Source organism: Puntigrus tetrazona, chromosome 25 (genome assembly GCF_018831695.1).
Source record: "Puntigrus tetrazona isolate hp1 chromosome 25, ASM1883169v1, whole genome shotgun sequence".
Classification (NCBI taxonomy): Eukaryota; Metazoa; Chordata; class Actinopteri; order Cypriniformes; family Cyprinidae; genus Puntigrus; species Puntigrus tetrazona.
The window spans coordinates 13,818,049-13,837,867 of NC_056723.1; the positions used below are offsets into that span (position 1 = coordinate 13,818,049).

Consider the following 19,819-nt stretch of genomic DNA (forward strand, 5'->3'; position numbering starts at 1 on the left):
AGATCTGGACAGATCTCATGGAGCGGGAAGGTCGACTGTGAGACTGACTCTGAGAACTGTTGGAGTTATTGCATTGATGTTGAAGCTGTGTATTGACATTTTGCAACTTTGACCTTTCGGAGTTTCAACTTCCATCTGGTACTCTTGCACTGTTTCTAGGTCGCGACAGCGCTGGCCTCTATATGAAATATCTTAGACTGAGTATGGGCTGGGAATCTGGAAGGAATGAAGATTCTGACGCGCCCAAAAGATATGTGATGAACATGTCTGGAGTCTTTGTTTTGCCAGTTACTTTTACTTATCTTGCCCTGTCCTTTTCTCTCTATAAATAAAGTGACTTGCAGTCTGAGCTTGGAGGCAAAGCAGGCAAAGGAGGTAAAGAGGAGGTAAAAGGAGAAACCTGGGAAAAAGTGCCCACAATAAACAGGGGAGACTGGTGTCCTCATCATGCTGCAAGGAAAAGAAACAGAGTAGTATGTAGTATTCCAGGAAGGAGTCCAGGTAAAGAGTGGGTGCGGCCGCCTGGCACTCCTCTCTCTCTAGTCCGGAGAGCAAGGTCAAGCGGAGTCCTCTAACACTTATTTCCCGGTCCTTCAGTCAGACAGTGCCCGTGTAGTTTAGGCTGATCGGGCCTAGCGCTGCTTTCTGTGGGGAGTAAAGAAGAGCCCAGTTAGTGTCGAGAATTGTTCATGGAGGCGAAATGCTCCTGGGTCAGCATGCCGCATGGCTTTCTTATACCGTTTTGCTGATTGGGGGCAGCTGGGACCGATCAGGCCTGTGACGAGCGGGTGCACATGTTTCCTCGCTGCTAGGGGACACTACTGCCAGTGTCCGCCAGTTAGTGTCAACAACCGACAAGGTCGGAGACTCTAGCCCTAGTTAAGCCTTTCTATATGAGTTAAAGAAGTTGACATGGTACAGCTGGTCGTGGTCTTTAAGCGGTTGGGCAGAGTGCAGTCTGTATGTGACCAGGCTGATTTCTTTCCACCGCCAGTGCTTAGGGTCCCAGCCAGTTTGTTAAGGGCACGCACGCAGTCACGTGGAGCGAAGACCGCGGCTCCTGTCACCCAGGCTGGGAATTCCAGTGGGCTGGGCTGCCCCGGTTGAGTGCCGCTGTTGGGCCTGCTGAGCTGCTTGCACAGGTGGTCCCGGACTAACGGCGCCCAGCGCTGCCTATCCGTTCTCTCATCTCCTTGACATGCTCTCACGACCCGGTCGATGGGCTGCCGGCTGCCAGTTCACCTTAACTCCTAGCTTCTGGGGTTTCTCGGCGCTGCCCGTGGTGGACGATGCGGCCAGCCAGCCACGCCAGCGTGCAGGGATTCCGGATCTTCCCGTGAAATCAGCTCATTGGGAGCACCCAGGGAACCGCTGGCCTGCTGGACTGGTGCGTGGAGCGCGTGCCCTCCGGCGCCATCGCTCCTGGACCACCCTGGGGAAAAGGGAGGCGCTTCGCTCCTCAGACTCCTGATGTTGGGCCGCTGGCCCGCCGCCTCCACCGCTCAACGAGCTCCATGGTGGTAGCTGGAGTTCCCTTATCCTGACAGCTTGTCTGTGTAAGCCCAGGGAAGGGCTCTTAGGAATGGCCTGCTCACACCTGCCACCTGACCATTGGGGTCACGCCCGAGAACCAGGTGAGGCTGAGCGAGTTTGCCCACTTATGCTCGGGCAGGGAGGTGTGGGTTATGCTCTGTGCTGTGGAAAATGGGTGAAAGGCTAGGCCAGGAGAGAATCTCTTCAGGGTACTTCTAGTTGGCTCTCTGCCGCCTACTTAAAAGGAGAAAGTCGCACGCTGTGCCTCACCCCCACGTTAACAGGGGCCCTGTATCCGTGCTCACTCAGGGCGGTGCCAACCTTCTGTATTGGCAGTTATCTCGAACATTTGCAGGAATGCTCCTCGATCACTATGTCTGGACATTTTTGGTAGCATTTTTGGCTTCTAGGCTCGGGGTCAGGCAGCGGTATGCGTTGGCGCGGCAGCGGATCCAGAGGCAGCGAGCCTCAGTTCGCGTTCGCCCTGCTCGAAGCCGCGGGGATGCTCAACGATTTGTTGCTGATGGGCCAGCTGATCTCATTGAGCCGTTGCCAGTGTTTGCATGGCGGGGAGGAGCGCCATGCCAAGCTGTAAACTAAGGGAGATAGAAAAAAACAGAAGTGAAGATAGAGATCACTTGTCTAGTATGTTTCTTCACAATTTTGTCCACGCATTATCTCCACCAAGTGTGACAGGGTGAAGAAACACACAGCAAGGAGGGCTCAAATCAAAACCTCGGAGGGTGGAGTTATTTAACAAAGAAAGATTTTTGTAACACTTTGCATGTCTTTATAGTCACTTTTGTTCAGTTTAATGCATCCATACTAAAGAAAAGTAGATTCATTTATTTAATAACTTCACATGTGTTGAGTGTTTTTACACTTGTTCTAAGGTTCTCATTTACCAAACCAATTCAGACACGCTTCTTTGAAAATGACTATATATATCTCAGTACCTGACATCAGTGATTCTGGTCTGGAATCAGGAGTCTTCTTGGACACAGCAGCAAAGAGGACAGACTGAAAGCTGTCGGTCTGGGCAACTCTGCAACACTGGTCCTGTAACGGAGCAACAATTGACATGAATGTGAGTGGAGCCTACTTTGACAGAGCTGAGTGTATCATCACATACATTTCAGTGTGATATTGTCTCAAGGGTCAGTTTTATTGAAGATTTTTATCTGTACTTCCCCTCTGACAGCTGCAGATTCTCTCTTCTCTCTTTCTGTCTTTCTTTTTTATTCCTTTACTCTTTCTTGCTTTTTTCAGGAAGCTGACAGAATTAAACTGACTGTACATAAAGAGCGAGAGATATATTGCCATATCATTTTCTCCATAAACTTTTGCACAGTGACTTCCTCACAACACTGACACATTCATCAAAACCAGAATTGTGATGAAGTCCAAAACAATTGCCTGATATTAACACAAAAATATCAGAATTCAGAGGAATTTAGTAATTTTTGAGCTCTGAAATGGGATTCTTGCTGTAAAGAGGTTTTAACAAGTGGGTTTAATGAGAGTTTAACAAGTCAGGGATAAGGTTACTTTCTGACTTTCTTTGTGAGGCCAGCATCGTCACATTTATTGATTGAAGTGTTTCAAAAGAAACTTCCAAAACTTCAGGAGTTATGCAGTTTATTGCTAAAATGAGCAAATAATGTCAGATCATTTCAAACCTTTTTTCTATTTGTATTTCATACATACTCAGAAATAAAGGTACAAAAGCTGTCACTGGGCGGGTACCTTTTTAAAAAATACACTTTTGTACCCATTAGGCTCAAAAAATGGACCCTTTCAGGTACAAATATGTCCCTTTTAAAAATCTATCGCCCAGTGACAACTTTTGTACCTTTTATTTTTAAGAGTGTATTTGCACTAAAAGGTATAATATACAGTATTATCATAATTCACTGTGTTCATGTTTTATCCTAATCCTTAGAAATAGCAGAATGTATCACTTAAAGTGTAACATAACAAACAAATACACACATTAACCCTCTGTCCACTAAAAGACACACTGCAATCATCTGCAAATGTACACGCTTTATTCAAATATATTTACACTAAATGTATAATTGAAATTACATTTCTTTATATGATTCAATGAATTTATAAAACCACAAGCTGGATTTAGACAGCACAGACTCCTTTGCCAACCAACTAAAAATCTATTACATCTAAACATTAATAAATATGAATTATAAGGGTGTACAATTTAGTGTCTAGTGCCTCTGTCTGTTCCTCTTATTTACACAATGTCCCATTTCTCCTTTTCTCTATCTCTCTATCTGATTTCTAGCTCTGGTTTCTGCTGGTGCTGTGTGTTCAGCTCCCTCCAGGATCCACACAGAGCTCCTCACGGACTGAAGATGACCAGGAAGCAGTTCTCTGCACTTCCTGTGTCACTTCTGCTCTCCCCTATACAAACAGTCGAAAGCATTGATCTAGACTGATCCCAACGACACAATCCAGCCGTGACTGCTGTGGATTCCAGAAAGTGTGTGTCACTGGTCTTACACCTATTCAGTTTAACCAGGGTGGCTCTCAATGTCCTCTAAACTGGGCGGTCTGATGCCGATGCAACGGAGACACCAGCGAATCAGGTGACGGCACTCTGTTACACACAACACAGCCTTCAGCAACACAAAGCACACGCTTCACCTGGATCTGGACGTTGATGTCCGTCTCTTGCCTGTAGACAGCTCTCAGGGAAGGTCAGCCTGCTTTTGGAGGTGACCCTGCGTGCTCTCTGAAGGAAACAGCCGACTGGGATGCTGTAGAGCGTCACCCGACCGACCAAAACCGTGGCGGGTCCTGCGTGATAACGGTGCTGCCTAAACCACTCCAGGAGGGCGTATTCAAGAGTGCCTGAGAGACACAACAAGACCACAAACGCCCGATCAAAATCTTCCTTTGGTGTTCACAAACACATGACTGCAGTGAGATCAAAGGAACCTGCAAATTGTTGGTAGGCCGAGTCTTGCAGCAGATCTCCACAGCCGAAGTCCAGCAGCTTGATGTCGTGGGGACTCAGTGGAGATCAGAAGGTTCTCAGGTTTGACGTCCCGGTGCAGGACTCGCGGCTCGCAGTGTTTCAGCGCCGTGATCAGCTGCAGCAGGACCTTTTTGGCCAAAAGTTTCCTCCAGACATCCGTTCTCTCGCAGAAACTCTGGAGATCTTGGCAAGGAACGGGACGCTCCAGGATCATGGTGTAGCGTCTCACGATGGTCGAACCACTCAAGCAGCTGCAGGACGTTTGGGCAGGCAGGAGCCGAATTGACCAGGGTCATCAAAGCCACCTCCAGCGGCAGCAGACCCTGACCTTCCTGCAGAGACCAAAGATCCATTACATCCAGAGCTGAATGCAGATTCACAACAAATTCACCTTCAACTCACCACGTTCAGCGTCTCAGGCGCCCTGCTTTACCAAACGCATTTGATGGCAACCTGTGAACAGATAAACCACAGGAAATCACGCATTCACTGATATGGCCATTTCTAAAAGCTGTTTGAATGAAGCAGGGGAAGGAAATGTCTTACTGGCAGTCTGTCGGACTGCGCGTATCCCAGCATGCACCGAGCCGAATCCACCTCGGCCCAGCAATGGGCCCTTGGCATACGCTTCTGAAACGCACAAGAAAATGTATAAACAGAACATTTTCTATTAATAACCGAGTCATGACATCTTTGATAATCCTGACCTCGCGGGAGCGTTGGCTGGTCTTGTGTTGGAGGTGGACTGGCCCTTCATCCTCCCGGCCGCCGCTCTGCCGCTTCCTCTTCCTGTGAGGCTGATCTGTGGACACAGAAACAGCCAGGTCAGAAGGCAGAGGTGCCGATGTATCCTGGTAGCTCTTGGCTCAGGGGCTGCTCTGGGTCACGATCACCAGAGCCTCGTCTCCCATCCTCCTGAGCAGCCGTCTGAGAGATACCAGCGCTCCTGGATCTGGAGCGCCCGAGGCTGAAATATTACACACTTACAATACTTCATACTGTTTTATTAACAGTCAATAATCAAAACATATCAAAACATTAATCAAAATAACACAGTTTATCTGTCACGTGGAACAAGATACACATCACTTAACTTAAATATAACAGGTTGCACAAGCTGTCAAACAATGCACATACCAATAATAAATATCCTAAAATAATCAATTAAAAACATACCTGCGTCTTTCGTCCGAGTGAGCCATTGACGACCTCCTCCAAACTGATCAAAATAAGAAAATAGGGAGAAAGAAAGAAAATTAATAGAATAAAATGAAATACAATAACAATACAAGACAGAAGTGCAGAAATAAGTTTAGTTATAGAACAAATAACAGTTTAAAACTCTTCTCCAAGAAAATCCGCTGATCTCCGTCTGAAATAAAAGTCTTCTTCTCGGGAATCCTCCGATGAGCTTCAGAAAGCAACAAGATCTGATCAGAAAATACTCAAATGTCTCCTCGTCTCACAACCAACAGATAGCGATGGGTTCGAAAGTGTTTATATATTCAGCCAGAACTCATAACACGCGTCGCCATAGCAACTAAGACGCGAATCACGCCGGCGCTTACGTCAGTTCCGCATCGCGCGTGCACGTCAGCACGAGTTGAATATTTATGCAATTATTCATTTCTATTTTAAATGTAATAATTATAATAGATTGTTTCATCTGAACACTTTAATTATTTAACTATTTTAAAAACAGCTTTGAATGAATATTAAGGGCGTTTAATTTGCAAGATTTCATTCAACAGTTCAATAAACGACGCTGATATTAAAATGACTTACATTGTCTGACTGCAACGCTTTTTCATGATTTTGCTCTGTTTCCTCAAAGAAAATAGTTTTAAATGAGTTTTGTTTATGCATGAATGTGCGTTTTTAAACAGAACGAGTCAATGATTCAGTTAGACACTCATTAAGAAATGACTCCTGAATGAATCAAACTTATGAAACGAATCAATTCATTATGATTCGAAGTTTTAGTTTCAATTGTAAAATACTCATTCTGGAACTAGTTATTTTAATATTCCTGTATATATATATATATATATATATATATATATATATATATATATATATATATATATATATATATATATATACACACACACTGTATGAACCACACTGCAAAAAAAATCCTGGTCTTAGTTAGATTGTTTCTAATGTTTTCAGTTAAAATATATAAAAAAATTGTTAAATTAGATGGATTTTCTAGAATGTAAGTTTACTGACAAAGCTTTCAAGCAAAATCTCTCACTTAATTTTGACTCACTTTTTCCTAAAATGAAGCAATAATTTTGAAAAAACAGAAAAATGTATGTAGGAAAAGCATATTTCACAGTGCAGCAACAAAAACAAAATTGGTCATAAAATTGGGAAGGACTAAAAAAGAAATCCAGATATTCTTGTCTGGTGACAATCTGTTAAAAATTAGCATACATTTTATTATTATTTGGTAAACTATTGTTTCTTTTAATATGGCGTGTAAGCTATTTTGTCTGTAAATGTCCCTATAGTAAAATTTGCTGATATGATCAAACCAGTGTGCATTAAAAAATAAATAAAATAAAGTGAGCTGCATTAAAACACACAATGGAGCTCAACGAGAGTTTTCTGCTTGTAATTGTGGAAATTGCTTGATTTATTGACTTGTCTCTAAGGATCCTCGCTCTTATACTAAATACTAAACACAATGAAAATGAATTGATTTGAAAGACACACACCTTGTTTATGTCTGTGTTGTGGGTTTGTGATGGTGACCCCAGAGACCTTTTGTACTCTGTCATCTAGTGGACATTTTATATTGTCATTTTTATGTTAATATTCATTTTAGTAGAGTTACGTAATGCATTGGTGCAAAAATTAACACGAATGAATATAGAGCTAATACATTTATCTGAAAGTATTTGCCATAAACAACATATATGGACATTTGCATTTCATATTAAAATCAGTCTATGTAAAATGTACTACAGATTCACTCAGAAACTCCATTTGTTGTAATGACTTGTGGATGTAGCTTCGAAATAATTCTATTAAAACACATCAGAAGTATCTACATAGCCTATAGGATCATAAAACAGGCCATTTCTAAATCATTAACATTACATTTTAAAATGACCAGTATCAAAAATTCATTAACATGAACCTATAGCACGCATATATTCTTTATTCTCCCATTTACTGAACAGGATACTCTATTTTATTTGATCTCATTATTTTGTAACGGGTCTTTTATACTTGCGGGAACAGGAAGTGTTTTGTTGGTCTTTCTCGCTGCTGTTAAATGAATGGCTCTATAGACTAATAAAAAGAATTAGAACGTGTGGCGCGAGCGTTCTTTGAGGCGCTTATGTCGTCACAGTAGATGTTTGAAAGAATGTCGAAGATTAAACTTGTGCTGCTTCAGTCTCGCATCGGTATCACATCTGATCTGCTGGTGAGTCCACGATAAACTTATGTTTTTATATTGCTTTATTGACTTAATTTGCATATGAGTCATCTTAATCCTTAACTGTGTTTCCGCGTGAACTGAATTAGAGCCAAATCACGTTTATTAGTGTTGTGAATATCCCTTTATGAAACACGAAGACGCAACATACATTAATTACTGCTATTTGCGATTTTAATACACATTTTTATTTCATTTTTCCCTTATTCAAAACTTTGTGGTGCTTCTTACATGGCTGAATAAATTCAAATGTAATATAGGTTGTGATAAAATACATCTGCAGTAAGATGGAAACACAAATTAGGTCTTAGCTTCTTTCCATTAACATCAAACAGTAAACGCAAAAAGTGTTTTGGGGTCATTATTTAAGAAAAAAATATTTGAAAAAGGTATTGCAGCATAAAAGCAAACTTCAAAAACCTGTTCTAGAATTATGTTATTACTATAGGTATATGTTGTAGAGTACAGGTAAGGTTTCTTGACTAGAGGTAAGTGTTGTATAATAGCAGTTAAGTCCTGTAGAATACAGGTAAGGTTTATAGAATAAAGGTAAGTGTTATAGAATACAGTTAGGTCCTGTAGAATACAGGTAATGTTTGTTGAATAAAGGTTAGTGTTGTACAGTACAGGTAAGTCTTATAGAGTACAGATAAGTTCTTTGGCATAGTAACATATGTAATAGGTAAAAAGTATAAAATAGTATTTGAGGGCTTGTTCACTTTAAATGGTATGTGTCTAAAATGGACCAAGTTTGCCATGGTAACGTTTCTGTTCAAATGGAAATATATTTGGTTTGGTTCGATATATATTTCATTCCATTCAGTAGTTATATATCACATCACGGCTCTTTCGGGATTGTGTGTGTGAGCGTCGGGGAAAATAATGGTGTAGGTGCCAGTTTGATTTGGCAGCGATTGCCAAGTGAAAGCATCCATTTTTCTGGGAGCAATTGATTGGGTGTAGTAATACCTTTACTGCAGGGAGTATCATGAGAACTTCCTCATGCGACTCAGAGCCTGCTGAGGAAGTGTTGTGTTATTTTCCCTGCTTTTTACAGGTATTACTGTGATATATGTGGAAACTCATCACTGTGTGTTTTATAATGCATGCCAAGAGTATGAACCGGTATATTAGTAGTTGAAAGAGTGTGATATTCGCTGCAATAGTGCTGCTTGCTGAGTGTGGAGGCACATGGCCGTGGTGTGCAGCACATGGATGCAAGGTGATTTCCCTTCTCACAAATCTAGTGAGATGCACATATTTTGTGTTACATTCAGTTATACATTTGATAATCGTTATGAGTTGTATAAGAGATTATACAGTTATTACTTTGTTACTTTATTTTACTACAATTACAAACAATTACAAATGTATGGAACAGTTTGCATATAAAATGGGTTTGTCTGTTTTATGCAAACACAGTATATCCATCACGGTGACGGATTTGCTTTCATGATTGATTTGTGAAATGTAATGTGATTGTGTACGATAGGAGTAAAAGTTTTCATCAAGAAACATTGTCGTAACACTCGTGGTTATTATCCCCTGCTTTTTCCAGCTTTTTCCAGGGTGTTACACATAGAGGTAAGGATTGTTGACTAAAGGTAAGTCCTGTAGAATAAAGGTAAGGTTTGTTGAATAAAAGGTAAGTAAGTCCTGTAAATTATAAGTGGAGTTAGTTGACTAAAGGCAAGTCCTGCAGAATACAGGTAAGGTTTGTTGAATGAAGGTAAGTGATTTAGAAAATAGGTAAGTCCTGTAGAATACAGGTAAGGTATGTTGACTAAAGTTAAGTGTTTTAGAGTACAGGTACAGTTTGTTGACTAAAAGTTAGTCCTGTAAAAGTATAAGTAAGGTTTGTTGATTAAAGGTAAGTCCTGTAGAATATAGATTAGAGTTTGTTGACTAAAGGTAAGTCCTGTAGAATAAAGGTAAGGTTTGTTGAATAAGGTAAGTCCTGTAGAGAGCACAGAGTAAGGTTTGTCGAATGAAGGTAAATGATTTAGAAAAAAGTAAGTCCTGTAGAATACAGGTAAGAGATGTTGACTAAAGGTAAGTGTTTTAAAGTACAGGTACAGTTTGTTGAGTAAAGGAAAGTCCTGCAGAATAAAGGTAAGTCCTGTAGAATACAGGTAGGTTTCTTGACTAAACGTAAGTGTTTTAGAGTACAGATTAGTCTGTTGACTAAAGGTAAGTCCTGCAGAATACAGGTAAGGTTTGTTGAATGAAGGTAAGTGATTTAGAAAACAGGTAAGTCCTGTAGAATACAGGTACAGTTTGTTGACTAAAGGTTAGTCCTGTAAAGTATAAGTAAGGTTTGTTGACTAAAGGTAAGTCCTGTAGAATATAGATTAGGTTTGTTGACTAAAGGTTAGTCCTGTAAAGTATAAGTAAGGTTTGTTGATTAAAGGTAAGTCCTGTAGAATACAGGTAAGGAATGTTGACTAAAGGTAAGTGTTTTAAAAGTACAGGTACAGTTTGTTGAGTAAAGGAAAGTCCTTGCAGAATAAAGGTAAGTCCTGTAGAATACAGGTAGGTTTCTTGACTAAGCGTAAGTGTTTTAGAGTACAGATTAGGTCTGTTGACTAAAGGTAAGTCCTGCAGAATACAGGTAGATTTTGTTGAATGAAGGTAAGTGATTTAGAAAACAGGTAAGTCCTGTAGAATACAGGTAAGGTATGTTGACTAAAGGTAAATGTTTTAGAGTACAGGTACAGTTTGTTGACTAAAGGTAAGTTGTGTAAAGAATAAGTAAGGTTTGTTGGTTAAAGGTAAGTCCTGTATAATACAGTTAAGGTTTGTTGAATAAAGGTAAGTGTTTTAGAGAACAGGAAGTTTTTTACAGTCCTGCATAATAAAGGTAAGTCCTGTAGAATACAGGTAAGGATTCTTAATTAAAGGTAAGTCCTGTAGAATACAGGTAAGGATTCTTGACTAAAGGTAAGTGTTTTAGAGCACAAGGAAGGTCTGTTGAGTAAAGGTAAGTCCTCTAGAATACAGGTAAGGTTTGTTGATTAAAGGTAAGTTTTGCAGAATAAAGGTAAGGTTTGTTAAATAAATGTAAGTGTTATTGAGTCCAGGTACAGTTTGTTGACTAAAGGTAAGTCCTGTTGAATACATGTAAAGTTTGGTGAATGAAGGTAAGTGATTTAGAAAACAGGTAAGTTCTGTAGAATACACATTGCACAGTTTGTTTGACTAAAGGTAAGTCCTGTAGAGTACAAGTAAGGTCTGTTGAGTAAAGGTAAGTGTTTTACAGTACAGGTAAGTCCTGTAGAATATACAGGTAGGTAAGGTTTGTTGAATGAAGGTAAGTCCTGTAGAGTACTTACCTTTGTTGAAGGTTTGTTGAATAATGGTCAGTGATTTAGAGTACAGGTACATTTTGTTGATTTAAGGTAAGTCCGGCAGAATAAAAGTAAGTCCTATAGAATACAGGTAAGGTTTCTTGACTAAAGGTAAGTGTTTTATACTACAGATTAGGTCTGTTGACAAAAGGGAAGTCCTGCAGAATACAGGTAGGGTTTGTTAAATGAAGGTAAGTGTTTTAGAGTACAAGTAAGGTCTGTTGATTAAAGGTAAGCATTATGGAAATACCGATTAGGTCTGTTGACTAAAGGTAAGTCCTGTAAAAAATAAGTAAGGTTAGTTGACTAAAGGTAAGTCCTGCAGAATACATTTAAGGTTTGGTGAATGAAGGTAAGTGATTTAGAAAACAGGAAAGTTCTGTAGAATACATAAAGTTTGTTGAATGAAGGTAAGTGATTTAGAAAACAGGTAAGTCCTGTAGAATACATGTACAGTTTGTTGACTAAAGGTAAGTCCTGCAGAATACAGGTAAGGTTTATTGACTAAAGGTAAGTGTTTTAGAGTACCAATTAGGTCTGTTGACTAAAGGATAATCCTGTAATGTATAAGTAAGGTTTGTTGATTAAGGTAAGTCCTGCAGAATACAGGTAAATCCTGTAGAATACAGGTAAGGTTTCTTGACTAAAGGTCAGTCCTGCAGAATAAAGGTAAGGTTTGCTGAATAAAAGGTAAGTGTTGTAGAATACATTTTAAGGTTTGTTGACTAAAGGTAAGTCCTGCAGAATACAGGTAAGTCCTGTAGAATACAGGTAAGGTTTGTTAAATACAGGTAAGCATTTTAGGAGTACAGATTAGGCCTGTTGAGTAAAGGTAAGTGTTGTACAGTACAGGTAAGTCCTGTAGAATATAGGTAAAGCTTTGTTGAATGAAGGTAAGTCCTGTAGAGTACAGGTAAGGTTTGTTAAATACAGGTAAAGCGTTTTTAGAGTACAGGTACGGTTTGTTGACTAAAGGCAAGTCTTGCAGAATACAGGTAAGGTTTGTTGAATAAAGGTAAGTGTTGTAGAGTACAGGTAATGTTTGTTGAGCACAAGTAAGTGTTTTAGAATGCAGGTAAGTTCTGTAGAGTACAGGTAAAGTCCTGCAGTACTTATTGCAGTAAACAGTAACATGCCGACAAAATAATATTTAATGTGTCTAAAAGCAGTCTAAAGAGATAAAGACAGATAAAACACTGAAGTAAATGCATGTAAACACAAACGTAAATGTATCTTTATACTCTATATTGGCAAAAGTATTGGGTCTCCCCCTTCCAATAAACAGGTTGAACTACTTTAATTTATTATCAATTTTATTATTAAGTTTATTATGAAGTATGTATTTATTATTATAACATCCATGAGTGCAAATCGTAATGTTAAATAATACAATGATGTTCTAGAATTGTGGATACAAATTTTTTGGACAGGACTCTAACATGACAATGCCTCTGTGTATAAGGCAAGTTTATATAAGAAATGATTGGTTGAGTCAGTGTGGAGTCTAAAATGAACGTTACCAGTGCAAGACAAGTCTGATGTAACCTTAACTTAATGAAGTAAATAGAGCATGATCTAACGTAATGTCAAATAACGCTGCTTCTGGTTATTTTAACGACCACAAGAACAATGTCAGAGCTGTAGCCCAAGGCTGATGATACACAGGGCAATTGAGAAGAGGTAACAGATCTTTATCTGGATCATTTAGATCAGTCGTGGGCTCCATGTATCATCAGTCTGCGAGCCTCATTGATTCAGAACAGGTCCAGCTCCAGTCTACAGCCATGATCCCGGTCCATATCAGTATCATTTTCCAGTAATAAAACCAACAACTCAAATAAAACAATGTAAAAATATTTTGGAATAAAGAGTGATTTTTTTTTTCACAAAACACAAGTCTTCAGTGTTGTTTTCACACTTAAGTTTATTCTGATTGAACTTTAGTATCTGTATCAAGTATCTGTAAACAAAAACGTATTTAAAAATCACATTTATATTATTTTACTTTTGAAGTCTAATCTAAAATTGAAACAATGAGGTCAATGTAATTGCAGTCTCATAGTTATGTTGGGCATATCCTACATTCACTCTTTGGTCTGCTATGTTATGCAAATAATGTCATATCATTTCAAACCTGCTGTTTTTATCTATTTGTATTTCATACACACCTTGCAGAAAAAAGGTACAAAAGCTGTCACTGGGCGGTACCTTTTTAAAAATACACTTTTGTACCTATTAGGTCGTCACACATGGACTTTGTTGTTGTTTGTCTTCTCCCCTGTGTTCAGTGTCACCTACTTTCTATTAATTGTCTAATTGTCTTCAGCTGTGTCTTGTTAATTTAGTCAGTTCCTCTGTGTATTTAAGTTCCAGTTTGCTTCTGTTTAATCGTCATTAATGCGTGTGGTCTTTTTGTTCTGCCTGCTTGCAACTATATTGCTATTTTGCTTGTTTGTAGAGGATTAAAACTGTTTCAGTTTATTTTTCTCATTGGAGTGCTCCTTCTGCATAAACCACACCGTGAGCGTGATCAGTCTACTTCTGGAAATAGTTGAACGTGGACAAACTTAACCCATTTACAGCTGTATTTAGCTTTTTTTTTTCCACTTCAGACCAATGAAAAGGCACCTTAATAACAGGTTACTGCAATCCAGAAATGCATTTTTGATTCTTTGTGTGATATTTTTAAATTCAGCTTTTGACTGCAATGCAGTGGACAATGGATATTTTTTTTTTTTAAGATGTTGATTAAAATGGTATTTTCTTCTGCCACTAAAGCCACAAGAGCATTTTTTACAATCAGTAGTGATTGACATAAAATATCAATGAAGTTAGAAAAGGAAACAGGATTCAGAGATCTGTGGAAATCTGTTAATAAAGTACATTGTGAGCTCATTCAAACTGTTCAGAAGTCTATAGCAGGGCTGGGTGATTTTCCATCAGTTCTGCAGTAGAATATGAATCTGAATATGAATTATGAATCTGACCATGAGATCCTTGACCGACTCCTAATAAATAAATAACTGAAGAGTAAGAGAATAAAATTTGAATATCCTAGTTAGAAAGTGAAATAAATGATTGATAAATGTCTCAGTATAAATGGTCACTCTCTTAAAGCCACAGGTGTCTAAGAAAGAAGCAAAACCTTGGAAAACTTTTACACTTGGAAAACTAATGTTTTTTCTTCAGCAAGCACCTCACAACTTTTCTTCAGGCAATGTCAAATCTAGTGAGTGTTATATAATTATATTACATTGCATTAATAAGTATATATTTCCTCCTTAGAACATCATATAAATAAATCTCTGAAGTTTGATTCAGTGAGTTTGTGTTGTTGTGATCCTCTAGCCATCAGCTGCAGTATCTCTCAGCTGTATCAGTGCAGTCACTGTGACTCTGACTCACAGCTTTTTGTACGACCCTTTATCACTGTGTGAACACATCTTTATTGTTGATGTAGTGATAACTCTGACAGTAATAATCTCCTGTATCTTCAGTCTGGACTCCTCTGATGGTCAGAGAGAAATCACTTCCTGATCCACTTCCACTGAATCTAGATGGAGTTCCTGACTGCCGTTGATCTGCTCCATAAATGAGGAGTTTAGGGAGCTTCTCCAGGTTCTTTTTGTATATACCAGCTAAGACATGCTGTACCTCCACAACAGCAGGGAGGACTTGTGCTAGTCGTACACTTTAGTTTAACTTCTTCTCCTGTGTTGGCAAGCAGCTGTGAAGGAGTTTGAGTCACTGTCACCTGCCCGATGGATTCTGTCAAGTGAGGAACAGTAGAAGTCAAATACTTTTACAAACTCATTTATCTTTGGAAAATACAGACATAAATAATATTGCAGACCTTGACAAAACACTGCCAGAGTCCAGATCAAGATGATGCTGAAAGTCATGTTTGTTGGTTGATGAAGAAGAGCTCTTGATCATGTCGAGTTCATAGAGATATAAGGCTTGTGCTGTTCATGCAAAACACCCTCAGTATGCAAAAACTAAAGACGAGACAGAAGAATCTCATTTATTGATTCAGAATCAAAGTGTTTCAATTCAATTTTAGTTTACTGTACTTCACTACTGTAATTATTGAGGTTGATTTAGTCTCCACTTCTATGAAAATGGTTGAGATTGGCCGGTTTGAATTTGTGATCTGTGTATTTAATCACTTCATTCATATTATTCATTCAGTGAGAAACTTAAACAGTATTATTGGATCAATCATGATCCATTGCTTTCATGAATCCTCAGTTATAATGAATCACCTCAGATCTACTACATTATGACAGAAAAGATACACAGAGATCATCACTGCCCTCCACACCTGGATAAAAGAGAAACGTGTGAGATGCTGTTTGATGACTTTAATTGAGTCTTGGGCCCTGTCCACATGAATAAGTGTATTTTCTGAACCCGTTCTCTACTTGTTTGGATGTTTATTCACATTTAAACACAGTATCAGGTCGCTGAAACTGAAACTTGTTCAAAACTCTTTCCAGGGTGAAGATTTTCAGAAAGTCTGGTTGCAGTGAATGAGTTCGATGTCAGAGTGTAAGATTTTTTTCAGGCGTTAGGTTTTTATAAAATACCTGTTCATGTGTGGACTTGGCTTTAGATTCAATAGTCCCAGAGTGTTAAATTTACAATTAGCAAATGAACCCTGCTCAGTGTTTATATGAGAAACGCTAAAACAGTGTTAAAAGTAAAAGTTCTATTAAACATCAGTCAATAAAACATTTTTTGGCACTTACATATTTTAACTAAAAATATATTGCAACCTTTACAGCCTACATATGAAAGAATACACTGAAACTAACCTGACAAATAAACTGTTATGTTTGATTATTCTGTATCTTTCTGAAAGTGTTAAATCTAGATTAAAATGGAGTCTGATTTCGCTTCAAATCTGTGTCCAGCATACAGCAGATCAAACTGAAGACCATGAAATATAGATGAATGATGAAAGACACTGATGTACAAACAACAAACACTGACTGTGAGCCTAAACTTGACTAAAACTATAAACTGGTTCTTCAAATCTGATTGGTTAATCACAGAGTTGTTTCAGGATGAACAAAGACGTCCCACTCAGCTAAACCAGGTTACAGGTAACTAAGTTAGGGACATGTTTAGTGATATGAGTAGATTTAAGAGATGGGTCAACAGTATAATTATGAATATAACTACAGAAAATAAAGATGTAACTATATAGGTATTTTAAAAAATATAAAAATATTTACATTTTACGATGAGTACATTATATCAAATTATTGATTTAAATGTAAGTACAATGTAGTTAAGGCCAACTATAAAGTGTGACTAAATATCTTAATTAGAAACTGAAATAAATGATTGATAAATGTCTCTGTAAAACTGATCACTTTCTAAAAGAAGAGAAAACTGTTAACATGGTGCTAGTTTTTCATGAACAAGCAGCACACAACCTTTTAAATCTAGTGAGTGATATATAACTGAGAGAAATAATTATGACTGGGCTGTATTTCTTTAGTACATCATGTATATAATAATCTGTGAAGTGTTTGATTCAGTGAGTTTGTGTTGTTTGTGATCCTCTCATCATCAGCTGCAGTATCTCTCAGCTGTATCAGTGCAGTCACTGTGACTCTGACTCACAGCTTTTTGTACGACTCTTTATCACTGTGTGAACACAGCTTTACTGTTGATCTCATGATAACTCTGACAGTAATAATCTCCTGTATCTTCAGCCTGGACTCCACTGATGGTCAGAGAGAAATCACTTCCATAGTTTGATCCACTTCCACTGAATCTAGATGGAGTTCCTGAATAAAGGTTTCTTATGTAATAAATGAGGAGTTTAGGAGCTTCTCCAGGTTTCTGTTGATACCAAGACACACAGTAACTACAGCCAGAAATCGGCTGACTGGTTTTACAGCTGATCGTAACAGTTTCTCCTTGTTTGATGGTTTTTATTTCTGGATTCTGAGTCACTGTCACTTGTCCCCAGATCTCTGAAAAAGACATTCAGTGGTTATTGCACTGTTTCATAAGATGTGTGTAATGATATTTAGTGCAGTATTTAGTCAAATATTTACCCAGAATACAGAGAGTCAGAGTCCAGATGAGGATGAGGATGTTGTTCATTGTAGTAGTTGAGTCTTGTGTGATGATGAAGATTGTGTTGTGTTCTGCTCTCAGTCATGAAGTGTTAAACTCACAGCACTATAAACACTCTCATGTAAAGTGTCTCTATGTAAATGATCTTCAGACACAGAACGGCTGTCAGTCTCAGACCGCAGATGAATTCATTATCATCACGTTATTCATATATTCTATAAACTTATTTTGTATGTAAATATTCTCTTTCTCACGGAGCAGGAGTGTCTCTCTCTGTTTTATCTCAGTTTTTATCTACATTATAAAAAAAGGCTTCATTTTAACATGTACAATTTTCAGATGTTAGATCGGGACCTGAGTTTCATTTTGAGAGGGGACATTTTCTAAAATATGCCATTAAATGTTTGATCCCGCTGTGTATTTTTGTTTTTACAATGGAGAGATTGTTGAGCGTGTATGAGTACAGTCTCTGAAGAAAACACCACTGTGTAATGTTTTAAAGACTTATAGCTAATTATAACTTTTAGTGACGATGCAGAGTTTTCTAATGATTTTGTTATTAAAGAAATTTTAACTGTACCTGACCTTAATCATTATTACTATTTTATGTGCGCCGGACTGTCAGGATCCTTTCCTGACCGTCATGTGTGTCCTGTCTTTGTTTAATGTTTCTTTCTTTGTGTTTGTCATGTGCTTCTCTTCTTCTGTCTCCTTGTTTCCTGTTACCATGGACTCTTGTTTAGACCCCCTTCTGTTCCTTTATAATGTCCTTGTCTTCTCTCTTGTGTTGTTAGTTTAATAACTCTACCTGTTGTGTTAACGTCAGTGTTTGCTACTGTGTCTCCTCAATCTCAGAGTCTTTGATTATTCCCTGTCTGAGTTGTTTTTGTTTTCTTGGTTTTTGTCAGTCATCTGTCCTGTCCTGTCCTGTCCGGTCCTGTCCTGTCCTGTCCTGTCCTGTCCTGTCCGGTCCTGTCCTGTTCTGTCCTGTCCTGTCCGGTCCTGTCCTGTTCTGTCCTGTCCTGTCCAGCTGGCTGTGGACTGGCTTCACCTCAATACTATCAGAGCTCCGGTCATTATCTTCTCAGTGTCTTCACCTCTCTGGTCACCCGTCATCTGGGGCTGGACTCAGTCTCCTCTCAGACTGACTACTGTCTGGACTGTGTTCACTTCTCTCATCTAGTCTAACAGTTTTTTAAATAAAGCTGTTGACACTCACCGTGTTTTTGAGTCCTCTCTTCAGATCCCTGACACGTCATCAGCTTGAGTTCAGTTTATGAGAACAGCTTCTAACTCTCCATTAACACACAAGTATGAAGAAAACAACACACATATAAAGAACTGTTTTGTTTGTCCTAAAGCTTATTGTTAGTCGGGTATTAAACTCAATCACACACCGTTTAAACCAGTCTTAAGTTGCTGAAGAATATCTGTAACAACAAACACATTGCATTGGTCAAAATGAATGATGTTTCTTTTATTCCTAAAATCATTAAGTAAAGATCATGTTCCATGAAGACATTTGGTAAACTTACATTTTGATTAGTAATATTCATAGCAAACAACTTAATATGGATAACTTTAAAGGTGATTTTTTTAACCAGTGAATCTTGGTTTTTAGAGTCTGAGGGTCATTTAGGTGTTTTTTTAATTCCAGGTGTGTTTTCATGCATCTTCACCGAAGAGATGATTGAGTTTGGTCACACCACCATAAAGTCCAGATCAGTGAAGTGTCTCCGTGATGTTTGTTATCTGTAGGTTTCTCTCATCTTCTATGATCATGGAGCTCAACTCAAGTGACCATCAGGTTCTTGGTCATCAGTCTAGACAAGGCCTTTCTCCATTAATTGCTCAGTTTGTCCAGAAGATCAGTTGTAGGAGAAGTCCTGTTTGTTACAAACGTCTTTCATTAAGAGAGACCACGTGCTTCTATGAATCTTCAAAGCTGCAGATTTTGTTTTGTACAATTCTCCAGATCTGTGTCTCGATACAATGCAGTCTCTGTGGTCTACGGACACTTTCTTGTACTTCATGGCTAGGTTCTGCTCTGACATACACTGTTAACCGTGGGACCTTTCAGAAGCATGTCAAGTCAAGGTGTAGAAACATTTCAAGATGATCAGTGGAAACAAAATGAACCTCTACATAGTACATAGTAATGTCTTTCTACTTTAAGGACATTGACAAGAATGTAGTGGAGTGAAAAGTATGATATTTGTCTTTTGTAAAGTTAATGTTATAAGTTTCAGAAAATAAAACAAAAGTACAAATTAAAAAACTCATGTAAATGTACTTTGTTGCTGTCTAACTCTCTCCCTAATACGTCTCCTGCACATTGACTAAGATCTTTTTGCCTGATGTTTCACAACTATATCATATAAATTAATCCGCTCT

The 19,819-nt window shown here is 38.6% G+C and overlaps 3 pseudogenes and 2 gene segments (V, D, J or C); 2 read left to right on the plus strand and 3 right to left on the minus strand.

The window, feature by feature from the left end:
• LOC122330413 overlaps positions 1–19,819 on the plus strand; it is a 194,512-nt pseudogene that overhangs the window by 37,956 nt on the left and 136,737 nt on the right.
• Positions 1–19,819, minus strand: part of LOC122330415 — a 77,674-nt gene that overhangs the window by 36,103 nt on the left and 21,752 nt on the right.
• LOC122330411 overlaps positions 1–19,819 on the plus strand; it is a 93,263-nt gene that overhangs the window by 17,161 nt on the left and 56,283 nt on the right.
• LOC122330414 overlaps positions 1–19,819 on the minus strand; it is a 70,576-nt pseudogene that overhangs the window by 14,989 nt on the left and 35,768 nt on the right.
• Positions 14,629–15,240, minus strand: LOC122330421 (annotated as a pseudogene).